General features: G+C 42.8%; 1 long non-coding RNA gene across 1 annotated transcript; it reads right to left on the bottom strand.

Moving 5' to 3' along the window:
* Positions 1-6,916: 6,916 nt before the first annotated feature.
* LOC135572362 (uncharacterized) lies at positions 6,917-20,603 on the bottom strand. The gene is made up of 3 exons (XR_010464244.1): positions 20,301-20,603; positions 17,101-17,234; positions 6,917-8,257 (listed from the first exon to the last, which is right to left on the bottom strand). It is a non-coding gene; the product is annotated as an uncharacterized LOC135572362 (long non-coding RNA).
* Between the last annotated feature and the right edge of the window lie 519 nt (positions 20,604-21,122).

The following is a 21,122-nucleotide window of genomic DNA, read 5'->3' as shown; positions in this document are numbered from 1 at the left end:
TCATTTAGATTTTCCAACGGGGCTATACATGTGGGTGATGAAAAGGCCAACAAAAACTATACGGACAACGACTTCATCAAACAACACTGTTTCTCGAAGCGTCAGTGACATGGCTGGAGATGTTTTGAAACAGTTACTGCTTTGCATACAAGCCAGTGAATTATATGCGTTACAGTTGGATGAGTCAACAGACTTGGCGGGCCTGGCACAGCTCCCGATATATGTCCGTTACGTTTATGGGGGGTCAATTAAGGAAGACATCCTCTTCTGCAAACCACTGGAAACCAGGAGAACAGGAGAGGATAGTTTTAAAGTACTGGACAGCTTTGTGACATCAAATGGACTTTGGTTGTCAAGGTGTGTTGGTATCTGTACTGATGGATCAAAAACATTGACAAGGAGACATAGTGGAGTGGTAACGTGCAAGCAGTTGCTCCCGACGCCCCTAAGCTACACTGCAGCATCCACCAAGAAGCTCTTACTGCCAAGGATGTGCCTTACAGATTGAAAGATGTTTTGGACACTACAGTGAAAATGATTAACTTTGTTAAAGCAAGGCCCCTGAACTCTCTTGTATTTTCGGCATTACGCAATTATATGGGCAGCAACCATGTGACGCTTTTACAACATACAGAAGTACGCTGGTTATAAAGGGGCAAAGTATGGACACGTTTTTTTTTTTAAATTGAGAGACGAGCTTAACGTTTTCATTACTGACCATCATTTTCACTTGCATGATGATGAGTCCCCCACACGACTGGCCTATCTGGGTGATGTTTTTTCTCTCCGCAACTATATCCAATGTGCAGGACAAAAATGAGGCTATGATTAAGGAGTTGGAGCTCTTCTCTGTCTGCATTAACAAGGACAACACACAGGTCTTTCCATCATTGTATGATTTATTTTGTGTGCAAATGAACTCAAGCTTACAGACAATGTCAAATGTGATATTGTGAAGCACCTGAGTGAGTTGGGTGAGCAATTACACAGGTACTTTCCCAAAACAGAACACAAACAACTGGATTCGTTATCCCTTTCATGCCCTGCCTCCAGTCCACTTACCCATATCTGAACAAGAGAGCCTCATCGAAATTGCAACAAGCGGTTCTGTGAAAATGTAATTTAATGAGAAGCCACAGGCAGATTTCTGGATAGGGCTGTGCTCAGAGTACCCCTCCTTGGAAAATCGTGCTGTTAAGACACTGATGCCGTTTCCAACCACGTACCTATGTGAGAGTGGATTCTCGGCCCTCACTAGCATGAAAACTAAATACAGGCACAGACTGTGTGTGGAAAATGATTTAAGACTGAGACTCTCTCCCATATAACCCGACATTGCAGAGTGATGTGCATCCTTTCAAGCAATCCCTTCTCATTCTCATTAACCTGTGGTGAGTTATTCACAATGATGAACAAATAAGGTGTTAATGACTATGCATAGATATGCATAGATAATAACAGAGAATAGCAGCAGCTGATTAGCTGCTCATGAGTCTTATGGCTTGGGGGTAGAAGCTATTTAGGAGGCTTATTGTACCTAGACTTGGCGCTCCGGTACCGCTTGCCTTGGGGTAGCAGAGGAAACAGTCTATGACTAGGGTGTCTGGAGTCTTTGACCATTTTTGGGGCCTTTCTCTGACACCGACTGGTATAGAGGTCCTGGATGGCACGTAGCCTGGCCCCGGTGATGTACTGGGCCGTACGCACTACACTCTGTAGTGCCTTGCTGTCGGAAGAAGAGCAGTTGCCGTACCAGGCGGTGCTGCAACCCGCCAGGATGCTCTCGATGGTGCAGCTGTAAAACCTTTTGAGGATCTGTTGACCCATGCCAAATCTTTACAGTCTCCTGAGGGGGAATAGGTGTTGTCGTGCCCTCTTCATGACTGTCTTGGTGTGCTTGGGTCATGTTGGTGATGTGGATGCCAAGGAACTTGAAACCCTCTTTTTCCTGTAGTCCCCAATCATCTCCTTTGTCTTGATCACGTTGAGGGAGACTTTGTTGTCCTTGCACCACACGGTCAGGTCTCTGACCTCCTCCCTATAGGCTGTCTCATCGTTGTCGGTGATCAGGCCTACCACTGTTGTGTCATCAGCAAACTTAATGATAGTGTTGGAGTTGTGCCTGGCCGTGCAGTCATGAGTGAACAGGGAGTACAGGAGGGGGCTGAGCACGCACCCCTGAGGGGCCCCCGTGTTGAGGATCAGCGTGGCGGATGTGTTGTCAAGAAGTCCAGGTTCCAGTTGCAGAGGGAGGTGCTCATTCCCAGGGTCCTGAGCTTAGTGATGAGCTTTGAGGACACTATGTTGTTGAACGCTGAGCTGTAGTCAATGAATAGCATTCTCACATTGGTGCTCCTTTTGTCCAGGTGTTAAAGGGCAGTGTGGAGTGCAATAGAGATTGCATCATCTGTGGATTTGTTGGTGCGTTATGCAAATTTGAGTGGGTTTAGGGTTTCTGGGATAATGGTGTTGATGTGAGCCATGACCAGCTTTTCAAATGTTGCCTGTAATCCATGGCTTCTGGTTGGGGTATGTACGTACAGTCACTGTGGGGACGACGTCATCAATGCACTTATTGATAAAGCCAGTGACTGGTGTGGTGTACTCCTCAATGCCATCGGAAGAATCCCGGAACATGTTCCAGTCTGTGCTGCAAAACAGTCCTGTAGTTTAGCATCTGCTTCATCTGACCACTTTTTTTTATAGACCGTGTCACTGGTGCTTCCTGCTTTAATTTTTGCTTGTAAGCAGGAATCAGGAGGATAGAATTATGGTCAGATTTGCCAAATGGAGGGCGAGGGAGAGCTTTGTACGTGTCTCTGTGTGTGGAGTAAAAGGTGGTCTAGAGTTTTCCCCCCCTCTGGTTGCACATTTAACATGCTGATAGAAATGAGGCAAAACTGATTTAAGTTTCCCTGCATTAAAGTCCCCGGCCACTAGGAGCGCCACCTCTGGATGAGCATTTTCCTGTTTGCTTATGGCGGTATACAGCTCATTGAGTGCGGTTTTAGTGCCAGCATCGGTCTGTGGTGGTATGTAGACAGCTACGAAAAATACAGATGAAAACTTTCTAGGTAGATAGTGTAGTCTACAGCTTATCATGAGATACTCCACCTCAGGCGAGCAAAACGTTGAGACTTCTTTAGATATCATGCACCAGCTCTTGTTCACATATATGCGTAGGCCCCCGCCCCGTGTCTCATCAGAGGCTGCTGTTCTGTCCTAAATAAAGAGAAACATTATAAATTATTATTTGTGTCCTGATCCTATAAGAGCTCTTTGTCACTTCCCAAGAGCCTGGTTGTGACAAAAACTCACACTCATTCTTATATTTGGCAGGCTTACAATGATGTCAAAAACAACATTTGAGAGTGCGCTGACACTGGTGCTAGAGGAGATACGCAGGTGGAGGTTGAATGTTTGAAGGGTACTGGACTATAAAAAGTTTGGGAACCATTGAAATTCAAAAAAAAAATTGAATATTTTCGCATGTTTCAATCGGGGCACTTTTATTTTGAAAGCGAACCTCGGATTGCACTATTGTTGCTCATGCTAATGTTGGTTACACACTGGTAGGAAACCCACACAAAAGTTTCTCTGCTGGACATATTAACCCCTCATTGACTCTCCTTAAAACATTCACCCAGACACCATTCGGTTGGGTAAACTGCACTAAAGACTTTTAAAAAGAAGCAGTAAGGACTATATTTGGCCCTACTGTTGCCCTTTAGTTTGAGTGTGCATTGGTGTAAAATACTTAAGTAAAAATACTGTATAGTACTTCTTAAATAGTTTTTGGGGGTATAAGTACTTTACTATTTGTATTTTATTTTTTTTTTTACAATTTTTACTTTTACTTCACTACATTCCGAAAGAAAATCATGTACTTTTTACTCCATACATTTTCCCTGACACCCAAAAGTACATTTTGAATGCTTAGCAAGACTGGAAAATGGTTCAATTCACATACTTCTCAAGAGAACATCCCTGGTCATCCCTACTGTCTCTGATCTGGAGGACTCACTAAACAGAGAACATCCCTGGTCATCCCTACTGCCTCTGATCTGGAGGACTCACTAAACAGAGAACATCCCTGGTCATCCCAGAGAACATCCCTGGTCATCCCTGCCTCTGATCTGGAGGACTCACTAAACAGAGAAGACTCCAGAGAAGATCTGGAGGACTCTGATCATCCCTACTGCCTCTGATCTGGAGGACTCACTAAACAGAGAACATCCCTGGTCATCCCTACTGCCTCTGATCTGGAGGACTCACTAAACAGAGAATATCCCTGGTCATCCCTACTGCCTCTGATCTGGAGGACTCACTAAACAGAGAACATCCCTGGTCATCCCTACTCTGATCTGGAGGACTCTGATCTGGTCAGGACTGGATGACTACTAAACAGAGAACATCCCTGGTCATCCCTACTGCCTCTGATCTGGAGGTCATCCCTCATCTAAACAGAGAACATCCCTGGTCATCCCTACTGCCTCTGATCTGGAGGACTCACTAAACAGAGAACATCCCTGGTCATCCCTACTGCCTCTGATCTGGAGGACTCACTAAACAGAGAAGATCCCTGATCATCCCTACTGCCTCTGATCTGGAGGACTCACTAAACAGAGAACATCCCTGGTCATCCCTACTGCCTCTGATCTGGAGGACTCACTAAACAGAGAATATCCCTGGTCATCCCTACTGCCTCTGATCTGGATGACTAACTAAACAGAGAACATCCCTGGTCATCCCTACTGCCTCTGATCTGGAGGACTCACTAAACAGAGAACATCCCTGGTCATCCCTACTGCCTCTGATCTGGAGGACTCACTAAACAGAGAACATCCCTGGTCATCCCTACTGCCTCTGATCTGGAGGACTCACTAAACAGAGAACATCCCTGGTCATCCCTACTGCCTCTGATCTGGCAGACTCACTAAACAGAGAACATCCCTGGTCATCCCTACTGCCTCTGATCTGGAGGACTCACTAAACAGAGAACATCCCTGGTCATCCCTACTGCCTCTGATCTGGAGGACTCACTAAACATATCTGCTTAGTTTGTAAAATGTCGGCGTGTTGGAGTGTGCCTCTGGCTATCCGTAAATTAAATAAACAAGAAAATTGTACCTATTATTTTACAAAATAGATGTTCTTCCTGTGTTTTAAATGTTTTACTTCTATATCTATAGCTACAGTATTATCTTCATTGTTCTATACTTTTCAATATATTGATTTGAATTACACTACTGGTCCATAGTTTTTACAACACCTACTCATTCAAGGGTTTTTCTTTATTTAAAATAAATAAATTATACATTGTAGAATAACAGTGAAGACATCAAAAACTATGAAAAAACACATATGGAATCATGTAGTAACCAAAAAAGTATTGGAGATTCTTCAAAGTAGCCACCCTTTGCCTTGATGACAGCTTTGGACACTCTTGGCATTCTCTCAACCAACTTCATGGGGTAGTCACCTGGAATCCATTTCAATTAACAGGTGTACCTTGGTAAAAGTTAATTTGTGGAATTTCTTTCCTTCTTAATGCGTTTGAGACAATCAATTGTGTTGGGGGAGGGGGGTATACAGAAGATAGCCCTATTTGATAAAATACGTCCATATTATGGCAAGAACAGCTCAAATAAGCAAAGAGAAACGACAGTCCATCATTATTTTCAGACATGAAGGTCAGTCAATTCGGAAAATGTTATGAACTTTGAAAGTTTCTTCAAGTGCAGTCACAAAAACCATCAGGCACAATGATGAAACTGGCTCTCATGAGGACCGCCACAGGAAAGGAAGACCCAGAGCTACCTCTGCTGCCGAGGATAAGTTCATTAGAGTTAACTGCACCTCAGAAATTGCAGCCCAAATAAATGCTTCACAGAGTTCAAGTAACAGACTCATCTCAACATCAACTGTTCAGAGGAGACTTTGTGAATCAGGCCTTCATGGTTGAATTGCTACTAATGGACACCAATAATAAGACTTGCTTGATCCATGAAACACGAGCAATGGACATTAGACATTAGAAATTTGTCCTTTGGTCTGGAGTCCAAATTGGAGATTTTTGTTTCCAACCTCTGTGTCTTTGTGAGATGCGGTGTGGGTGAATGGATGATCTCCGCATGCGTGCTTCCCACCGTGAAGCATGGAGGAGGAGGTGTTATGGTGTGGGGGTGCTTTTCTGGTGACAATGTCTGTGATTTATTTAGAATTCAAGGCACACTTAACCAGCATGGCTACCACAGCATTCTGCAGCAATACACCATCCCATCTGGTTTGGGCTTAGTGGGACTATCATTTGTTTTTCAGCAGGACAATAACCCAAAACACACCTCCAGGCTGTGTAAGGGCTATTTGACCAAGAAGGGGAGTGATGCATCAGATGACCTGTCCTCCACAGTCACCTGACCTCAACCCAGTTGAGGTGGCTTGGGATGAGTTGGACCGAAGAGTGAAGGAAAAACAGCCAACAAGTGCTCAGCATATGTTGGAACTCCTTCAAGACTGTTGAAAAGCATTCCAGGGGAAGCTGGTTGAGAGAATGCCAAGAGTGTGCAAAGCTGTCATCAAGGCAAAGGTTTGGCTATTTGAAGAATCTCAATTATAAAATATATTTTGATTTCCTTAACACTTTTTTGGTTACTACATGATTCCATATGTGTTATTTCATAGTTTTGATGTTTTCACTATTATTCTACAATGTAGAAATAAAGAAAAACACATGAATGACTGGTGTTCTAAAACTTTTGACTGGTAGTGAATGTTAGCAGATTACATATCTAATGTCAACTTCCATGTTTATATTCCCATGTTTGTATAATGTGGATTTGCAATTTGCTACATGATAACAGGACAATGCAAATGGATCTGACAGTCAAACAAACTCAAGTAACTGTAGCCAATATACATTTAGAAAAAAAAAAACTTTATTTAACTTTGCAAGTCCGTTAAGAACCAATTCTTATTTACAATGATGGCATACCGGGGAACAGTGGGTTAAACTGCCTTGTTCCGGGGCAGAACAACAGATTTTTACCTTGTCAGCTCGGGGATTCAATCCAGCAACCTTTCGTTTACTGGCCCAACGCGCTAAACCACTAGACTACCTACCACACATACAATGTTTCTCTTGACTCAAGATCATCTTTAAGCCTGGGTCTGTGCTAAGATTGGACAGGTATTTTAAAATGAAAATGCAGATCAAACAGGAAATGACGAATGACAAAGACAAGGTATAGACGTGACTATATTGACAGTTATTTTTCAATATTTTCTGGTTATTTTCAATAACCCAGAGCAAGTGATTGCAAAAAGCATTGCAAATATATATTTTAAGAGATACAAACCGGTAATAACTATAATAACTTAATAACACATCAACACATGATCGCTGTCCAATTTGGTTCAATTTAACATTTGAGCCACAAGATGGCGCTAGAGGATTGCATTGGTTTCAAACAGAATAGCACGCACTCATGTTATACACACAATGTCACCATATATCAAAAGCATCATCAGTCTATCATCCGTCATGAGTCCAGTGGTACTAATCATACTAAAAATAGTGCTCTTCTCTTCCTCATTCCTTCTGTCGCTCTGGGGGAATGACATCTGAGAGCCAGGGGGCCAATGGCCTACTTGCTGATTCCAGGGGGCCAATGGCCTTCTTGCTGATTCCAGGGGGCCAATGGCCTACTTGCTGATTCCAGGGGGCCACAATGGTCTTCTTGCTGATTCCAAGGGGCCAATGGCCTACTTGCTGATTCCAGGGGGCCACAATGGTCTTCTTGCTGATTCCAAGGGGCCAATGGCCTACTTGCTGATTCCAGGGGGCCACAATGGTCTTCTTGCTGATTCCAGGGGGCCAATGGCCTACTTGCTGATTCCAGGGGGCCACAATGGCCTACTTGCTGATTCCAGGGGGCCAATGGCCTTCTTGCTGATTCCAGGGGCCTGGGCTTGTAGTGCGAAGAGTTTCTGCGGCAGTATACTTGCTGATTGCTTCGTTCTCTCCCCTCACAACAACCAGCTAAGACACTGCCAGAGAAACACTCCCAGCAGCCACATCCATCCAGCAGATCCTGCGTTACTGGCCTCTTCATCATCACTGGTTGGTACCCCCCCCACACACACACACAGTGGTCACTGTCAGGTCCGACCTGGTGACATTGTCAGAGAATGGTCAGTTCAATAGGTTTCCGCCTCGAAGGGGGAATAGTGATGTAGTCCTCCTGTGATTTTCATTCTGAAAGAGATCAGATGTATACAGGAAAGGTCATGTGAGGTCACAATCTGGATGACAGTCAATTAAGAGGTAACGGTCAATTAAGAGGTTAACCTTTTGCCTCTCCATCAGTTTCTGTCATGCTATATTCAAACACAGAAATTAGCCTTTTGTGGGAAGATTAATTTGAATGTAACACTGATACGAACTGAAAACAAGGGGCTGTGCCAGGACAATAAGTTGTGCATTGGGAGAACCATTTCTGACTGGTACTCTTGCGACACGTATTCTGGCCACACGTAGAGGAGAGGAAAAGCACAGAATCACCGTACACGGTGAGTTTACACAACATGAACCAAAAACCTCCTCAACTAAAAATAACCTTACCGTGATTTATACTCTTGCAACAAAAAGATTTGTTTTGATTCAGAACCAATTTTTTTGTGCGTGTGATGTCTGTGCGTGTGTGTGTGTGCGTGCGTGTGTGTGTGTGTGTGTGTGATGTCTGTGTGTGTCTGTGTGTGCGTGTGTGTGTGCGTGTGCGTGTGTGCGTGTGCTATCAGTCTGCCTCCCTCACTGCAGAGTTATTTTGAGCAGGCGGACAGAGTGTCCATTCCTTACAGTACAATACACTTTCCTCAGCCCCTCACTGGCAAAGGTTCTGCTGACAGGACAATAGTGCTATGAGGGAGCCTTCTAGTAGCTTGTGAGTGAGAGGAGAGAGAGAGACATAGAGGACCTGTAAAGGGTGGTAGGGTGGCAGGGTACTGCCAAGGAGCATGAAGGAAGGGAGATCAACACTCCACTCAAACACAGTTAATAGCTGTAGTATTCTTGCTGCTCACTAGGGGCTGGCTCTCTTAACTAAGATTTCTTTTAATATATTGGATCGCTGAAGGGGTGCTCCGTCCTTGGAACATGAAACTAGAACGATGAAAGGTTGGGGGGGGTTAGTATTAATTAGTGTTAAGCACTAGCTCCTAGAGTATGTGACCACATTGTCCTATGAAGAAGCATTCAAGCATAGTTGAAGGGAGGAGGGCTCTGACTGCATCACTGTTGAAATCCACAGCTCTGACTGCACCACTGTTGAAATCCACAGCTATGACTGCATCACTGTTGAAATCCACAGCTCTGACTGCATCACTGTTGAAATCCACAGCTCTGACTGCACCACTGTTGAAATCCACAGCTATGACTGCATCACTGTTGAAATCCACAGCTATGAGTGCAACACTGTTGAAATCCACAGCTATGAGTGCAACACTGTTGAAATCCACAGCTATGAGTGCAACACAGAGTTAGCATTGCAGTTTAGCCATGAGGTCATGTGCCTCTGGAATGAAACAAAGGCGCCCGTTATGAAGTTGTTGGAGTTGTTGTTTAGTTGTTGTTTACTTGTGTTTTATAGCATGTGCTGAGTGTTAACCTTAGGCAGGGGATGCTGTCATTTTTTTTTTTTGGGGGGAGTAGCAAGGGAAAGACCCAATATTTTGACTAAGGAACACGCGCACACACGCACACACACACACACGAACACACACACACACACACACATACACACATCATGTTAATCTATCCTCGTGGGGACCTAAAATTAATTTCCATTCAAAATCCTATTTTACCTAACCCTAATCCTAATTCTTACCCTAACTTTAACCCTAAACATAACCCCTAAGATTAAAATTGCCTTTGTCCTCATGGAAATGTGGGAAATGTCCCCATGAGACAGAATTGTCCTTGTTTTACTGTCCTGGTGGGGACTTTTGGGGATTTTAGGTCCCCACAAGGATAGAATAACTAACACACACACACACACACACACACAACCACACACACACAGACACACACACACACACCTCATGACCTGATTTTTGCTGCAGTTGCTAAATGAATGCAGTTGGTTGTGTGTGTGTGTATATGTGTGTGAGCCAGACGCTTGCTGCCGTGGCGACGGTAACCACATGACAACAATAATTCCTTCCTGCTTTAGTCTTGATGTAACCCTTTACTAATACATGATAGCAGAATAGAACTCTGGTTCGGGGAAACAACCACTTCCCAACTGGCTGACTGGTTGGCTGACTGGCTGGTTGGCTGACTGGGTGGTTGGCTGACTGGCTGGTTGGTTGGCTGACAGTAACCCTTTACTAATACATGATAGCAGAATAGAACTCTGGTTCCAACCACCTCCCAACTGGCTGACTGGTTGGCTGACTGGCAGTTTGATATGGACTTACTGGTTAGATTGGTTGGCAGATGAGGTTATATAGATGATAGGTTAGAACTCTGGTTATTAACCACCTCCCAGCTGACTGGTTGGCTGACTGGCTGACTGGGGCTGACTGGCTGTTATCTGACTGGTTGGCTGACTGGCTGGTTAGGCTGACTGTTATCTTACTATAGGATAGTAGTTAGAACTCTGGTTATTCCCAACTGGCTGACTGGTTGGCTGAGGCTAGTTGGCTGATCTAAGGTGGTTAGGCTGATCTGGTTGGTTGGCTGACAGTAACTAACACACACCACGAGCCTGTTATCTGTTTATAGACTTAGGTTAGTTATCAGATGAGGGTAGTTAGGTTGCTGTTATCTGTATAGGGTAGTTAGGACTGTTATCTGTATAGGGTAGTTAGGGCTGTTATCTGTATAGGGTAGTTAGGGCTGTTATCTGTATAGGGTAGTTAGGGCTGTTATCTGTATAGGGTAGTTAGGACTGTTATCTGTATAGGGTAGTTAGGACTGTTATCTGTATAGGGTAGTTAGGACTGTTATCTGTATAGGGTAGTTAGGTTGTTATCTGTATAGGGTAGTTAGGACTGTTATCTGTATAGGGTAGTTAGGACTGTTATCTTATCTGTATAGGGTAGTTAGGACTGTTATCTGTATAGGGTAGTTAGGACTGTTATCTTATCTGTATAGGGTAGTTAGGACTGTTATCTGTATAGGGTAGTTAGGGATGTTATCTGTATAGGGTAGTTAGGACTGTTATCTGTATAGGGTAGTTAGGTATGTTATCTGTATAGGGTAGTTAGGGCTGTTATCTGTATAGGGTAGTTAGGACTGTTATCTGTATAGGGTAGTTAGGTCTGTTATCTGTATAGGGTAGTTAGGACTGTTATCTGTATAGGGTAGTTAGGACTGTTATCTTATCTGTATAGGGTAGTTAGGGCTGTTATCTGTATAGGGTAGTTAGGCCTGTTATCTGTATAGGGTAGTTAGGACTGTTATCTTATCTGTATAGGGTAGTTAGGACTGTTATCTGTATAGGGTAGTTAGGCCTGTTATCTGTATAGGGTAGTTAGGACTGTTATCTTATCTGTATAGGTATGTTAGTTAGGACTGTTATCTGTATAGGGTAGTTAGGCCTGTTATCTGGTACTTAGTTATCTTATCTGTATAGGGTAGTTAGGACTGTTATCTGTATAGGGTAGTTAGGACTGTTATCTTATCTGTATAGGGTAGTTAGGACTGTTATCTGTATAGGGTAGTTAGGACTGTTATCTGTATAGGGTAGTTAGGACTGTTATCTTATCTGTATAGGGTAGTTAGGACTGTTATCTGTATAGGGTAGTTAGGACTGTTATCTTATCTGTATAGGGTAGTTAGGACTGTTATCTGTATAGGGTAGTTAGGACTGTTATCTTATCTGTATAGGGTAGTTAGGGCTGTTATCTGTATAGGGTAGTTAGGACTGTTATCTTATCTGTATAGGTTAGTTAGGACTGTTATCTGTATAGGGTAGTTAGGACTGTTATCTTATCTGTATAGGGTAGTTAGGGATGTTATCTGTATAGGGTAGTTAGGACTGTTATCTTATCTGTGTAGGGTAGTTAGGCGTGTTGTCTTTTTGTGGCATGGCTTATCGCCCTGGGTTACCCACAACTGGGTTAACTAATACTAGTGGGTTTCTTGAGTCACATTTGAACATGTTCTATAGGAGCTGGGTTTGAGGTATTGTTCTGTTACCAGGGAAGTATTAGTTTTGACAACAAACCCATGGCAATTTCTATCTTGTTCTTTTATCACCTCACTAGGAGTGATATTTATTGACATAACTGTGCATTGTAATAAAAATAGTTTTGCTTGTCAGTACAGTGCTCTCTCTCTCACTGCCTCTCTCTCTTTCTCTCTCTCTCACTGCCTCTCTCTCACTGCCTCTCTCTCTTTCTCTCTCTCTCTGTCTCTCTCTCTCTCACTGCCTCTCTCTCTTTCTCTCTCTCTCTGTCTCTCTCTCTCTCTCTCTCTCACTGCCTCTCTCTCTTTCTCTCTCTCTCTGTCTCTCTCTCTCTCTCTCTCACTGCCTCTCTCTCTCTCTCACTACCTCTCTCTCTCTCTCTCACTACCTCTCTCTCTCTCTCTGTCTCTCTCTCTCTCACTGCCTCTCTCTCTCTCTCTCACTGCTCCTATCTGTCTCTCTCTTTCTCTCTCTCTCTGTCTCTCTCTCACTGCCTCTCTCTCTCTCTCTCTCTCTCTCTGTCTCTCTCTCTCTCTCTCTCTCTCTCTCTGTCTCTCTCTCTCTGTCTCTCTCTCTCTCTCTCTCTGTCTCTCTCTCACTGCCTCTCTCTCTCTCTCTCTCTGTCTCTCTCTCTCTCTGTCTCTCTCTCTCTCTCTCACTGCCTCTCTCTCTCTCTCACTGCCTCTCTCTCTCTCTCTCACTGCTCCTATCTGTCTCTCTCTTTCTCTCTCTCTCACTGCCTCTCTCTCTCTCTCTCTCTCTCTCTCAATTCAATTCAAGGGGCTTTATTGGCATGGGAAACATATGTTAACATTGTCAAAGCAAGTGAAGTAGATAAAAAGTGAAATAAACAAAAGAATGAACAGTAAACATTACACTCACAGTTACGGTGTTGTAACCATGTGCAAATGGTTAAAGTGCAAAGGGAAATATGCGTCTCTAATATGGTCATACATTGGGCAGGAGGTTTGGAAGTGGAGCTCAGTTTCCATCTCATTTTGTGGGCAGTGTGCACATAGCCTGTCTTCTCTTGAGAGCCAGGTTTGCCTACGGCGGCCTTTCTCAATAGCAAGGCCATGCTCACTGAGTCTGTACATAGTCAAAGCTTTCCTTAAGTTTGGGTCAGTCACAGTGCTCAGGTATTCTGCCACTGTGTACTCTCTGTGTAGGGCCAAATAGCATTCTAGTTTGCTCTGTTTTTTTTTTGTTAATTCTTTCCAATGTGTCAAGTAAATATCTTTTGGTTTTCTCACGATTTGGTTGGGTCTAATTGTGCTGCTGTCCTGGGGCTCTGTGGGGTGTGTTTGTGTTTGTGAACAGAGCCCCAGGACCAGCTTGCTTAGGGGACTCTTTTCCAGTGTCATCTCTCTGTAGGTGATGGCTTTGTTATGGAAGGTTTGGGAATCGCTTCCTTTTAGGTGGTTGTAGAATTGAACATCTCTTTTCTGGATTTTGATCATTAGCGGGCATCGGCCTGATTCTGCTCTGCATGCATTATTTGGTGTTCTATGTTGTACATGGAGGATATTATTGCAGAATTCTGCGTGCAGAGTCTCAATTTGGTGTTTGTTCCATTTTGTGAATTCTTGGTTGGTGAGCGGACCCCAGACCTCACAGCCATAAAGGGCAATGAGTTCTATAACTGATTCAAGTATTTTTTGCCAGATCCTAATTGGTATATAAAATGTTATGTTCCTTTTGATGGCATAGAATGCCCTTCTTGCCTTGTCTCTCAGATCGTTCACAGCTTTGTGGAAGTTACCTGTGGCGCTGATGTTTAGTATGCATCGTTTTTTGTGTGCTCTAAGGCAACGGTGTCTAGATGGAAATTGTATTTGTGGTCCTGGTGACTGGACTTTTTTTGGAACAGCATTATTTTGGTCTTACTGAGATTTACTGTCAGGGCCCAGGTTTGACAGAATCTGTGCAGAAGATCTAGGTGCTGCTGTAGGCCCTCCTTGGTTGGTGACAGAAGCACCAGATCATCAACAAACAGTAGACATTTGACTTCAGATTCTAGTAGGGTGAGGCCGGGTGCTGCAGACTGTTCTAGTGCCCTCGCCAATTGTTGAGGAGCTGGGGCTTAAGCTGCATCCCTGTCTCACCCCACGGCCCTGTGGGAGGAAATGTGTGTTTTTTGCCTATTCTAACCACACACTTGTTGTTTGTGTACATGGATTTTATAATGTCGTATGTTTTTCCCCCAACACCACTTTCCATCAATTTGTATAGCAGACCCTCATGCCAGATTGAGTCAAAGGCTTTTTTTAAATCAACAAAATATGAGAAGACTTTGCCTTTGTTTTGTTTTGTTTGTTTGTCAATTAGGGTGTTTTGGGTGAATACGTGCTCTGTTGTGCGGTACTTTGGTAAAAAGCCAATTTGTCATTTGCTCAGTACATTGTTTTCACTGAGGAAATACACAAGTCTGCTGTTAATGATAATGCAGATGATTTTCCCAAAGTTGCTGTTGACACATATTCCACGGTAGTTATTGGGGTCAAATTTGTCTCCACTTTTGTGGATTGGGGTGATCAGTCCTTAGTTCCAAATATTGGGATAAATGCCAGAGCTAAGGATGTCATTGTAAATAAGAATTTGTTCTTAACTGACTTACCTAGTTAAAATTTAAAAAATGAGGGAGAAGAATAGACAGATGAAGAGAACAGACATGAGGTCATCGGTTCAAAAGGGCACTAGTGCAGGGAAACATACTTAGTGTTTACCGTGACCGCAGGGAAACATGAAACATACTTAGTGTTTACCGTGACCGCAGGGAAACATGAAACATACTTAGTGTTTACCGTGACCGCAGGGAAACATGAAACATACTTAGTGTTTACCGTGACCGCAGGGAAACATGAAGCATACTTAGTGTTTACCGTGACTGCAGGGAAACATGAAACATACTTAGTGTTTACTGTGACCGCAGGGAAACATGAAACATACTTAGTGTTTACCGTGACCAGATGAAGCATACTTAGTATTTACTGTGACCGCAGGGAAACACGAAACATACTTAGTGTTTACCGTGACCAGATGAAACATACTTAGTGTTTACCGTGACCAGATGAAACATACTTAGTGTTTACCGTGACCAGATGAAACATACTTAGTGTTTACCGTGACCAGATGAAACATACTTAGTGTTTACCGTGACCAGATGAAACATACTTAGTGTTTACCGTGACCACATGAAACATACTTAGTGTTTACCGTGACCAGATGAAACATGCTTAGTGTTTACCGTGACCACATGAAACATACTTAGTGTTTACAGTGACCACATGAAACATACTTAGTGTTTACCGTGACCAGATGAAGCATACTTAGTGTTTACCGTGACCGCAGGGAAACATGAAACATACTTAGTGTTTACCGTGACCAGATGAAACATACTTAGTGTTTACTGTGACCGCAGGGAAACATGAAACATACTTAGTGTTACCGTGACGAGATGAAACATACTTAGTGTTTATCGTGACCAGATGAAGCATACTTAGTGTTTACTGTGACCGCAGGGAAACACGAAACATACTTAGTGTTTACCGTGACCAGATGAAACATACTTAGTGTTTACCGTGACCAGATGAAACATACTTAGTGTTTACCGTGACCAGATGAAGCATACTTAGTGTTTACTGTGACCGCAGGGAAACATGAAACATACTTAGTGTTACCGTGACGAGATGAAACATACTTAGTGTTTATCGTGACCAGATGAAGCATACTTAGTGTTTACTGTGACCGCAGGGAAACACGAAACATACTTAGTGTTTACCGTGACCAGATGAAACATACTTAGTGTTTACCGTGACCAGATGAAACATACTTAGTGTTTACCGTGACCAGATGAAGCATACTTAGTGTTTACTGTGACCGCAGGGAAACACGAAACATACTTAGTGTTTACCGTGACCAGATGAAACATACTTAGTGTTTACCGTGACCAGATGAAACATACTTAGTGTTTACCGTGACCAGATGAAACATACTTAGTGTTTACTGTGACCAGATGAAGCATACTTAGTGTTTACCGTGACCAGATGAAACATACTTAGTGTTTACCGTGACCAGATGAAACATACTTAGTGTTTACCGTGACCGCAGGGAAACATACTTAGTGTTTACCATGACCAGATGAAACATACTTAGTGTTTACCGTGACCAGATGAAGCATACTTAAGTGTTTACCGTGACCGCAGGGAACATCGCCTTTAATTGTCAATCGCGCTATAAAGCTGAACATAGGCAATACGGATTGAACAGGGCCGCATTCTCTCTACAATATGTCTGTTTCACTGTCTCACCTTGGCTTGTGTTTGTAATTCAACAGCTGTACCTCACAGACACATGCATCAAGCTTTATTATTATAATAATTATTATAATAATTTTAAAACATGTATTTGACCTTTATTTAACTAGGCAAGTCAGTTAAGAAATTAAGAACAAATTCTTATTTTACCATGGCAACCTACCTGGACGATGCTGGGCCAATTGTGCGCCGCTCCCTATGGGACTCCCAGTCACAGCCGGTTGTGATACAGCCTGGAATCAAACCAGGGTCTGTAGTGACGCCTCTAGCACTGAGATGCAGTGCCTTAGATCGCTGTGCCACATCGGGAGCTTTAACACTCTTAGTTACCACAAAACACTAACACTGTTGACTCGGTAACTACCTACCTGCTTGTGTAGTTTGGAGAGATGGGAAGAACATCCAGGGATCCTAATTACACATATCTAATATATATATATAATATAATATATATATATAATGATTTACTACAGGACTTACTGAATATTACATCTGTTGATGGGCTCTTTTCTTCCCTTCTACATGCCTACATCAAAGGGCAGATCACTGTTCATTATATGCAACACAAATAGAAAATGAATAGCGTCTCCTACCCAAGTCTGCCTGCTTCCCACCTTGATAAACGTTGTGGTTCCTCTGTGGCAGCTGGTAGGTAAGTGGAGGAAGCCTGCTGTCTCGGCTGATGAAGAGGAGGTTTCACTGTGAAGGGGAATCCCCAAGAGCTAGGCTAGAGGAGCAGAGAAAATAAGTACCTTTTTAAAAAATATATATATTTCGTAATATTGTCCATTGACTTACTTTCGCTCCTTTTCAGGAGGAAAGGTCATTTATAAACTTTCTCCAGCCAATAGGAAATATGACAATAATGTGTGTGTTTTTTGTCATTCATAGAGGACAGTCCAGAGGGTGGAAGTGTATAATTGGTAACTCGCTGTTACAGATGCACTTATTGTACGATAAAAATTACCCTTTACCCAGAGATTACATGGTCAACCGGTAACGACACAGTAATAACTTATGAGTTCTGTTTCTTTCTGTGGGATTTTTTGGGGGGGAAACAAGCACCACCTCTTTTTCACCCCAGTATCTCTACTTTCACATCATCATCACTTCAGTGTTAATTTGCTAAATTGTAATTACGTTGCTACTATTGGCCTATTTATTTGCCTTACCTCCTCACGCCATTTGCACACACTGTATATAGTCTTTATTCCCCCCCCCCCCTATTGTGTTATTGACTGTATGTTTGTTTATGTGTAACTCTGTGTCGTTGTTTTTGTCGCACTGCTTTGCTTCATCTTGGCCAGGTCACAGTTGTAAATGAGAACTTGTTCTCAACTGGTCTACCGGGTTAAATAAAGGTGTTCTCAACTGCCTACCTGGTTAAATAAAGATGTTCACAACTGGCCTACCTGGTTAAATAAAGGTGTTCTCAACTGCCTACCTGGTTAAATAAAGGTGTTCTCAACTGCCTACCTGGTTAAATAAAGGTGTTCACAACTGGCCTACCTGGTTAAATAAAGGTGTTCTCAACTGGCCTACCTGGTTAAATAAAGGTGTTCACAACTGGCCTACCTGGTTAAATAAAGGTGTTCTCAACTGGCCTACCTGGTTAAATAAAGGTGTTCTCAACTGGCCTACCTGGTTAAATAAAGGTGTTCTCAACAAAATAAAGGTGTTCTGGCCTACCTGGTTAAATAAAGGTGTTCTCAACTGGCCTACCTGGTTAAATAAAGGTGTTCTCAAAATAAAGGTGTTCTGGCCTACCTGGTTAAATAAAGGTGTTCTCAACTGGCCTACCTGGTTAAATAAAGGTGTTCACAACTGGCCTACCTGGTTAAATAAAGGTGTTCTTCTCAACTGGCCTACCTGGTTAAATAAAGGTGTTCACAACTGGCCTACCTGGTTAAATAAAGGTGTTCTCAACTGGGTTAAATAAAGGTGTTCCAACTGCCTACCTGGTTAAATAAAGGTGTTCTCAACTGGCCTACCTGGTTAAATAAAGGTGTTCACAACTGGCCTACCTGGTTAAATAAAGGTGTTCTCAACTGGTTAAATAAAGGTGTTCTCAACTGCCTACCTGGTTAAATAAAGGTGTTCACAACTGGCCTACCTGGTTAAATAAAGGTGTTCTCAACTGGCCTACCTGGTTAAATAAAGATGTTCTCAACTGGCCTACCTGGTTAAATAAAGGTGTTCTACCTGGTTAAATTAAATAAAGGTGTTCTCAACTGGCCTACCTGGTTAAATAAAGGTGTTCTCAACTGGCCTACCTGGTTAAATAAAGGTGTTCTCAACTGGCCTACCTGGTTAAATAAAGGTGTTCTCAACTGGCCTACCTGGTTAAATAAAGGTGTTCACAACTGGCCTACCTGGTTAAATAAAGGTGTTCTCAACTGGCCTACCTGGTTAAATAAAGGTGTTCTCAACTGCCTACCTGGTTAAATAAAGGTGTTCTCAACTGCCTACCTGGTTAAATAAAGGTGTTCACAACTGGCCTACCTGGTTAAATAAAGGTGTTCTCAACTGGCCTACCTGGTTAAATAAAGGTGTTCTCAACTGGCCTACCTGGTTAAATAAAGGTGTTCTCAACTGGCCTACCTGGTTAAATAAAGGTGTTCACAACTGGCCTACCTGGTTAAATAAAGGTGTTCTCAACTGGCCTACCTGGTTAAATAAAGGTGTTCACAACTGGCCTACCTGGTTAAATAAAGGTGTTCTCAACTGGCCTACCTGGTTAAATAAAGGTGTTCACAACTGGCCTACCTGGTTAAATAAAGGTGAAATAAAAATGTAAATAAAACATTTAAAAACAAGGCTACCATTACATACTATAGCTACATGCTAGTGGAACAGTAGACTACCATTACATACTATAGCAACATGCTAGTGGAACAGTAGACTACCATTAAATACTGTAGCTACATGCCAGTGGAACAGTAGACTACCATTACATACTATAGCAACATGCTAGTGGAACAGTAGACTACCATTAAATACTGTAGCTACATGCCAGTGGAACAGTAGACTACCATTAAATACTGTAGCTACATGCCAGTGGAACAGTAGACTACCATTAAATACTGTAGCTACATGCTAGTGGAACAGTAGACTACCATTAAATACTGTAGCTACATGCCAGTGGAACAGTAGACTACCATTAAATACTGTAGCTACATGCCAGTGGAACAGTAGACTACCATTACATACTATAGCAACATGCTAGTGGAACAGTAGACTACCATTAAATACTGTAGCTACATGCCAGTGGAACAGTAGACTACCATTAAATACTATAGCAACATGCTAGTGGAACAGTAGACTACCATTACATACTATAGCAACATGCTAGTGGAACAGTAGACTACCATTAAATACTGTAGCTACATGCCAGTGGAACAGTAGACTACCATTAAATACTGTAGCTACATGCCAGTGGAACAGTAGACTACCATTAAATACTGTAGCTACATGCTAGTGGAACAGTAGACTACCATTAAATACTGTAGCTACATGCCAGTGGAACAGTAGACTACCATTAAATACTGTAGCTACATGCCAGTGGAACAGTAGACTACCATTAAATACTGTAGCTACATGCCAGTGGAACAGTAGACTACCATTAAATACTGTAGCTACATGCCAGTGGAACAGTGAAATGCCATTTTCTCTTTTCAGTAGTGTAGAAGTAAGAGACCAGCAGTTATTTGAGAGAGCTAGTAGAGGGCACCTACAGTATGATTGGGCTAGAAGAGGTCCATTCAGGAGGGAACATATTAAACATTAGACTTACCAGTAAAGTAGTGTTTGGATCGAGGACAGATTATAGACTGGCTACAGCTGCAGATCCAGGGTCCTGTTCTGGTTCTGTTCAGTGTGTCCGTCCACTCTGAGTGTCCAGGACAGTGAACTGCCAGAGTTGAGCTGCTCTGCTGGTTGTTGTTTGTCTGCCCGAGGGTCACTTCAAGCAGGGTATGGTGAAACCGTTGAGAGCCTTGCCCTCTCTCCTTCCTCGGCCAGGCGAGCCAGTACAAGTCCAGGCATGTTTCAACATGCACAGCTCAGCCAGCCCAGGCAGAGGACACCAGAGTGAATCTACTCACACACTGTAGGTGGGATGAGAGGGGAGGAGCAGAGTGAGAGGGGGGTCATATAGTATGGTTATTAAACCTTGTAGGAGCATATCAGAAACAAACCAACAGAAGTGGAAAGATCCAGAAAGAACGACTGTTGGAGGAACTTTAAACTGACATGTATATTGTGTCAGAAAATGTATGATATTATATTATTATTATTATTATTATTATATTATAATACAACATATGTACTATTTCCCCTTCAGATAGTTTTCACTTTTTGAAATGTCTGTTGTCCTCATCTTTCCGCACCCTCACTGCAGTGGAGGTCACTCACTACACGTAGAATAGACCTACTGGATTTTCTGGAGCGAAACTGCATAAATGTTTTACTTTTCCAGAAAACATCTTCAATGACCAGCAGCTACAGGAATTATAAATAGTTTGGCAAATATGTAATAGTGGTAGAATCTGCATGACTCTGGTAGCCTTCTCTAGGGGAGAATCTCAATTGCATCCTCTCTTCTCGCTCCTCAACC

This window comes from Oncorhynchus nerka, linkage group LG7, assembly GCF_034236695.1.
Source record: "Oncorhynchus nerka isolate Pitt River linkage group LG7, Oner_Uvic_2.0, whole genome shotgun sequence".
NCBI lineage: Eukaryota > Metazoa > Chordata > Actinopteri > Salmoniformes > Salmonidae > Oncorhynchus > Oncorhynchus nerka.
This window is presented reverse-complemented; position numbering and strand designations above follow the sequence as displayed.